This window comes from Theropithecus gelada, chromosome 4, assembly GCF_003255815.1.
Source record: "Theropithecus gelada isolate Dixy chromosome 4, Tgel_1.0, whole genome shotgun sequence".
Lineage (NCBI taxonomy): Eukaryota > Metazoa > Chordata > Mammalia > Primates > Cercopithecidae > Theropithecus > Theropithecus gelada.
In genome coordinates, this window is record NC_037671.1 from 85,145,984 (window position 1) to 85,154,331 (window position 8,348).

At 37.9% G+C, this 8,348-nt stretch overlaps 1 pseudogene; it reads right to left on the reverse strand.

Moving 5' to 3' along the window:
• Positions 1-1,106: 1,106 nt before the first annotated feature.
• LOC112622620 lies at positions 1,107-4,188 on the reverse strand (annotated as a pseudogene).
• Positions 4,189-8,348: the final 4,160 nt, after the last annotated feature.

Here is an 8,348-nt window from a genome sequence, read left to right on the forward strand (position 1 = left end):
GATATATACACAGTAATGGGATTGCTGGATTGAATCGTAGTTCTGTCTTTAGGTCCTTGAGGATTGTCACACTGCTTTCCACAATGGCTGAACTAATTTATACCCCACCGACAGTGTATAAGCATTCCTTTTTCTTTCCAAACTTGTCAGCATCCGTTATTTTTTGACTTTTTGGTAATGGTCATTCTGACTGGTGTGAGATGGTATCTCATTGTGGTTTTGATTTGCATTTCTCTAATGATTAGTGATGTTGAGCTTTTTTTCATGCGCTGGTTGGCATCATACATATCCTCTTTTGAAAAATGTCTGTTTATGTCCTTTGCCTACTTTTTAATGTGTTTTTTTTTTTTTGTAAATTTGTTTAAGCTCCTTATAGATGCTGGATATAAGACCTTTGTCAGTGCATAGTTTGCAAAAGTTTTCTCCCATTTTGTTGGTTGTCTATTCACTCTGTTGATAGTTTCTTTTCCTGAGCAGAAGTTCTTTGGTTTAATTAGATCCCATTAAAAGTACATTATTTGTTAAACATATCTTTAGTTGTTTTGTATGTCATATGCAACAAATCACAACATCCTGCATCCACAAATTATATGCAGGGTGTAAAGAAACCATTAATTAAATTGTATAATCTTTCCATTTATAACTACAAGGAAGAACTAGCAAATCAAATCTTACGTGTAACATCTGTATACATGGAAATGACAGACTGCTTTTGCTGTTTAATATAAAATGGCTGAACTTCAGAAGATTAACGCTGACATCTAAACATGCCAATGTAAACATCAAAAAATATATATTCTAACTTTACAAAAGAAATGATGGGACATAGTCTGGTACCAGGAAAGTGGCAAGGATTACATACAGTATTTTATAAAGCAGCACACAAAAGTATCAAACTTTTCTGAAACTGAAATTAGCTATCTTGAGTCAAGGTAATTAAAAAAAAGTCCATATTGACTATTTACAACCTCTGACATTTGTGGATATGATAAGAATCTGTTATAGTGCAGCTACATACAGTAAAATTCACTCAATTTTGTTTTTTTCATTTGGGTTTAGATTGCAAATTTATTGTCATGAGAAAAGGATGGAAGCAAATTTTAGCATCAACTTTCACCTGACTCCTTGACCAAAGTGGTGTAAATTTTAAAATTAGACTTCTTTGCATCACCAGCTGTTGCCCTAGTCCCATTTGCTTTTTAATATCAGTTGCTATTTTCATGAAAGTCTGTTCTACATTTGCTGTGTTCTCAGCAAATGGGTTTCCAAAAATGGAATTCCAAGAGAATCAGCAAATTCCTTTGTTGTTGTGTAGTCTACTTTCTTTGTGGGCCAATCACATTTGTTTCCTACCAACAATTTGTTGACATTTTCACTGGCATAGTGATCAATTTCCTGCAACGACTATTTAACATTATTGAAGGACTACTGATCTGTCATATCATACACAACTATGATGCCTTGGGCTCCTGTGTAATAACTGGAGGTGATCAAAATCTTTCCTGGCCTGTTGTGTCCCCTAGTTGAAGCTTGATTATTTTGCCATGTAATATTACATTTCTTATTTTGAAATCCACACTTACTGTGCTGATGTAGTTTTCTGTATATGTATCACACGTTTCACCTGCAAACCTAAGAAGGAAGCAAGACTTTCTAGCCCCAGAGTTGCCAATCAGAAGTAACTTGAATAATTAACCATATTAGAGATTTCTGCTGGTGATGGCATTGCAGCTGCTACCTGTGCCACGTGACTCTAGGCCATGGGTAACCTAAGGAAAGGATTAAGATAGGCTGTTCTGGGAGAGCAAACATCTTTCCCCACTCTATGCCCTACAATACAATCAACTGGCAGCTGTCGCCACTCAGCTATTGCTTCCACCCCAAAATTCAAAATCTTAACGGACTTTTCAATTCCTTATCGATTTCTTCCTCACTTTAGGAGCAAAATTTGCACTAGATAGATGCATGTTGAAAGAGTTTCATGAAAAAACAATTTTTTTAGTCTCCATTTAGAGCATAAAGAGAGCTTATTCATGTCACAGATCTGAGTCCCTGAGAAATGTGATATTCCACACTTTAGTGCTGAAAATATAGCACTTTTCTATTTTGGTTAGAACTGCCTAAGTGCCTCTTTCTTAAATCTCTTCTTTTTCTCTTCACCCCTATAAGCAGCACTAGCAGTCCCTGGAGAGGGAAAAATTAAGCTGTCAGTGCACCTTACCCCATGCTGTCTTCATGAGACAAGGTTCTGTGTGTGCATGCTCCATTTTATTCTCTGACATTTACATGGCTATTTCTTGGTGTTACCTGTCTTCGTTTTCTACCAGCCTGTGTGTCCTGGGTAGTAGGGAATAAGCTCCCATCTTAGCTGTCTCTTCACATTTAGCAAATTTCTTGGCTCATGAAAAGTGCTCAGTAAATGTTCGTTGACCAAGTGCTTAGTCTGAAACAAGTAGGATTGGAGCTTGTGATGATTAATTTTGAGTGTTAACTTGATTGGATTGAAGCATGCAAAGTATTGTTCTTGGGTGTATCAGTGAGTGTGTTGCCAAAGGAGATTAACATTTGAGTCAGTGGACTGGGAAAGGCAGATCCACCCTCAATCTAGGTGGGCATCATCTAATCAGCTGCCAGCACAGCTAGAATAAAGGAGACAGAGGAATGTGGAAGGACTAGATTTGCTGAGTCTTCTGGCCTTCATCGTTCTCCCATGCTGGGTGCTTCCTGCCCTCTAACATCGGACTCCAAGTTCTTCAGCTTTTGGACTCTTGGACTTACACCAGTGGTTTGCCAGGGGCTCTCGGTCCTTTGGCCACAGACTGCAGACTGTACTGTTGGCTTCTCTACTTCTGAGGTTTTGGGATTCAGACTGGCTCCCTTGCTCCTCGGCTTGCAGATGGCTTATTGTGGAACTTCACCTTGTTATCTCGTGAGTCAATACTCCTTAATAAACTCCCTTTTCTATATCCATCTATCCTATTAGTCCTGTCCCTCTAGAGAACCCTGACTAATACAGAGAGTGTTGAAAAATATTAATTGGTGAGTCTTTAGTTATTGATATATATTTCTAACCTGTGGCTCTTCCCTTTCTCTACTTAGCCAGATGTTCTGCATTTATTGTCTTCACTTATTTGGAGATGGGGTAACACAGGGAAATAGGGGAAAAAAGTCCTGAGTCAATATTTTGCCGTCTGAGTTTCACAAAACCTATACCTGAAGATGAGGAAAGAGGAGAGAGCTTGATGCATAGAAGAAAAACCTCATGAGAAACAGCCAGCTTCTTCCCCACTGCTGAGATTAGAAGGGATTCTCTGGGCTGGTGAGACCAGTGACCAGGTTCCGGGAGGAACAGGCTGTGTAAGACCAGCACCAGAATCCAGACACCTAGCTGGTCTTGTGAAACGTCCAGTCATGTCTTGTCTACAGAAGACCTGTATTTGTTATACTTCATGTCTGTTCAAGTGAGGCTATCCTTCCACATCAGTCCCAGAGGGTCACTACTGATTATGCAGAGGTATTTGAACCCATTTGTGCCATAAGATTTGCAGGGATGCTGTCTGAGTCACAAGTCCATTCCAGTGGCCTACAGGGTCCTAAAGGTTCAGCCTTTTCTACTTCTCTGACCTCACTGCCTACAGCTTCCTCCTTGTTCACTATACTGTAGTCACACTGGCTTCTTGCTCTTCCTTGGGAATCCCAGGCACATTGCCTTTGCACTGGCTGTTTCTCATGCATAGAGGGGTTCTTCCCCCAGAAATTCACCTGGCTTTTCTCAAATGTGACTTCCCAAAGAGATCTTCACTGACCGTCCTGCCTGAAATTACAGCCCAGCCCCAACCCATGCCTGACCCCCTCCTACCCTGCTCACCTTGTTCTGTTTCCCATAACACTTTCCATACTCTAACAAATCATTTGCTTTACTCATGTATTAAGTCTGTTGTTTATTGTTTCTCTCCCTCTAATAGATTACAAGCTCCACAGAGGAAGGGATTTCTGCTTTATTCACAAATGTATCCAAACATATGGAGCAGTGTCTCACATACGGTGAATGCTCAAGAAATATTTGGAATGGATGAATACTTAAGAGAATGTTTATTACTCTTTAATATCTCCGGACTTTCCAAGCCACCTGAGATAAAGAGTGGAGTCTAGGTTGTGTGCGTGTAAGGCAAAGCCCCCTACCTCCATCTATGCTTGGGTTGGACTGAATAGAGCAAGAATGAGACTTGCCTTCTAACCAGCTCCCTATTAGGCTGGCACAGTGTTATCTCTGTTATACAAAGAATCCTGAGTTCATTAACAAAAGCTGTAATAGTTTTTAAATGTCCAATACTATTTTTGTAAGGGCATTTATTAGTCTGGTGTTCATAAATGAAAGTAAATTTTCTTTTAAACTCACTATTATGAAAGAAGATTTCATTCTTAGCCTAGCTATTCTAAATGGGTGTAACTTTTAAGTGTATCTATAGCATTATTTTCTTCCTGTCCTCTTCTGCCTGTCCATTGTTTTCTGATGAATGGTCACATGTAAGCCTATTGGCTCAGGGAAGCCTGACTTCTAGGCCTCTGGGTGGTTGATTACTGGCTTCAATGCAGAACAGGTCATTGTAGAAAAGGTAGAAAGTCCATTTATATGAAGAGCACTAATACAAATGGTTATTTATTAAATAAGTCTGGAAGCATGACAAGGAAGCTGTGAGACTTATTTTGAAGATGAGGAAGTGGAAATTTAAGGAACCCAGGTTCACACATTAAGTAAGAGGCTGAGGTGAAATTTGAGCCTCGTTCTGTGCAATGTAAACCTTCTGTTTTTACCATCTACCTGGTGGACTGATTGTTGACATTCCTTTAGAACTTTCAACTTTTCCAAACAATTCTCCATCAATAATCTCATTAAGTGCTCAAAAATTGCTTTTGAGGATCCATGAGTTGCATGAGGAAAGACAACCAGAAAATGTTTTCTACTATGTGAAGAGTTGAGTCAATGAGATTGCTCTGCTCAGAGCTGTGGCCCCATGCTTGTGAAAGGCATTTTGTTGGAGAATCTCTCAGGGCATAAGGGTACTGCTGTGTTGTTACCCTGTACTTAGAAAAGGAATGTCTGGCCATGGGCTTGCCTCTGACATAACCTCAAAACCCTTACTGTCCACAACTGCAGAAACCTGAAATATGTAGTTGATCTACAAGATGAGCACATTTTTCTGGGACCAAGTGCCTGTGTCACATTAATCATAAGCATGTCTTTCTGTTGTTTTTTTTTTTTAATAGTCTTTCTCATTGAGCAGAATTACACTTTGCAAACCTTGAAATCACAAATTAGCCACACATTGCAGTGATTATTGACATTTGCAGAATATTAATTTTTTTTGAGAGTGTAATTAACCTTATACTTTCTCCCTAGGAAATACGTAGTTATAAACATATCAAATCTTCCTATAGTTAGAAAGTGTTCTTAGAAAGTTCAGAACCTTGCAGCAAGGGATAGGACAATTGAATTTTAAATATGTATCCTTTCTCCACTCACTATCTCATGTCCACCCCAAAATATCCTAAAATAAAAATGTTTTACAAAGCAATGCGGTGGCAGGAGTTTCCTTTGTAGAATTTTGCTCACGACCTTTATTCTTTAATTTAAAGTTATTGATTCTACATAATTATTTCCTAGAGAAGTTAGTTTAATTTAAAAAAAAACTATCAGCATTCTAAAAGGCTGTTTCTCATCTGGGGCTGAGACTGTATCCTTCTAGTGGTCATCTGCCACATGCAGCTGACACTGTAGTCCACCACAGAGTGGTCTATGAGCTCCCGGTCACATGGTGTCCAATTACTCCAGAGAGGTTGGCTTCATTCAAGGCAGAAAGTGCTTATCTGTTTACAATTCCATCATATGCATGGCACAAGGTTAATTAAACTTTAGTGGTGTGAAACTTTTAAAAGGTGACCTCAGTCTTTCTCAAATTGTGAATTTTCTTGCAAGTGACAGATTAAAAAAAATTCTGAGAGATGTGTATCTTTACAAAATAAATTGCTTTAAAATAACTTTCATTTTGAAAACCTCTGAGGTTTTCAGAGCATCTGGGTAGGTAATTGGAGAGAACTGATATATCATGAAATATGTTTCAGGCTTTCAGGATCAGTAAGAGCGCTGTTATATGTGGAAGTATAACTGAGGCACCATTATGCAGAACCCCAGTTAAGTTCTACATCTATCCTATTAGGTAGATGTGTCAATGAATTAGAAATGTGCATTAAGTTTATAAACAGAGTTTTCAGTGCTCCAGGGGCCATTAGAAACCACTGACTGTTGAACACTGTGATTGAATAGAGTTTTGATTTATCTTGTTTAAACAAGTGTCAGGTCATGTACTAACTCACCCAGAAATGCCATTTTAAAAATAATATCTTCTAAAGTCATGGTCTGAAATGTCCTTTACTGGAGTTTTTTAAAGTGTGATTGATACTTTGCTAAACGTATTCTAACTTGAGTCAGAAACCGACATTCTGGGAAGCATTTTTTTTTTTTCCAATTCTATCCTTTGTTTTATTTTGTTTGTTTGTTTTTTCCCGCTGTGTATTGACCAGAATCTCAAGCTACACAGTTTGGATAGTTGTCTACCAAGCTTCCTATAATGATTATTTAGCATTTTGAAAATAACAGAAAAGATTTGTGGAGAATGACCACAACTGTGACAAGGACCAGAAGTTTAACATGTTTTACTAAAGCATTTGCTTTAGCAGACTTCACATTTATCAATCCCATATTGCAGTTCTGATATTAACTTCCAGTTTATTCCTACTGAAAAAATCAGTGGAAATGCTCAACCAGGTTACTTCTGCCCCAGCCCAGAATGACTTTCTTTTCTGTATTGTCCAGATTTTGCCAACTTTCTTCTTTTACTCCATATCATTCTTGTCATGGGTTTTCAGGCAGAAGTATTGCTTTCATAATTCATGCTCTTTCTACTATTTACTAATTTTTAAAATATAATCTGAAAATGTTTAAAGTTCGCATTAGAATAATTCTAATGCATTGCATTGCTAATGAGTGTTATTTTCTCCCATATTCTCCCATGTATAAAATATTTGCTACTAATTCTCTGTGAACATAGGAATATCTTTTCTGGCTGCAGGTCCTCTAAATGGGGTTCTCTGTATCATGCTAGCTCCTGGCTGCAGCATCTCCATGCTTTGTCCATTTGTGGGCATGGAAAGTGAGTAGTGAGAAAAGAGACTGGGTTTCCCAAGGTATATTTAGCTGTTTATAAAAAGCTTTTCATATTAGGAACTTTAGCATTCTACTGATCCCAGATCTATCTTCTGAAATTATGACTAGTCTCAGTTCTCATTGAATCACACACATTACATCTAACCCCTTTTATAGCATTAGAGACTTTTTTCTTTAGCTTATTAGCAATAATTATTTATTTTAATTTTATTTATTTTATATTTTGCCATAAGTTATTGAGATACAGGTGGTATTTGGTTACATAAGTTCTTTAGTTGTGATGTGAGATTTTGGTACACCCACCACTCGAGCATTACACACTGCACCATATTTGTAGTCTTTTATCCCTCACCTCCTGCCTACCCTTCCTCCCAAGTCCCCAAAGTCTATTGTGTCATTCTTATGCTTTTGCATCCTCATAGCTTAGCTCCCACATATCAGTGAAACATACAATATTTGGTTTTCCATTCCTGAGTTACATCACTGAGAGTAATAGTCTCCAGTCTCATCCAGGTCACTGCAAATGCAGTCAATTCATTCCTTTTTATGGCTCAATAGTATTCCATTTGTATAAATGTACCAGTTTCTTTATCCACTCATTGATTTATAGGCATTTGGGTTGGTTCCATGATTTTGCAATTGCGAATTGTGCTGCTATAAACATGTGTGTGCAAGTATCTTTTTTCATATAATGATCTCTTTTTGTCTGGGTAGATACCCAGTAGTGGGATTGCTTGATCAAATGGTAGTTCTACTTGTAGTTCTTTAAGGAATCTTCACATTGTTTTCCATAAAGATTGTACTAGTTTACATTTCCACCAGCAGCATAGAGGTGTTCCCTCTTCACTGCATCCAAGCCAACATCTACTGTTTTTTAAATTTTTTGATTATGGCCATTCTTGAAGGAGTAAGGTGGTATCGCAGTGTGGTTTTGATTTCTATTTTCCAGATAATTCGTAATGTTTGGCTTTTTTCATATGTTTGTTGGCCATTTGTATATCATCTGTTAAGAATTGTCTATTCCTGTCCTTAGCCCCCTTTTTGATGGGATTGTTTGTTTTTTCTTACTGTTTGAATTTGTAGTGGATTCTGGATATTAGTCCTTTGTCAGATGAGTAGATTG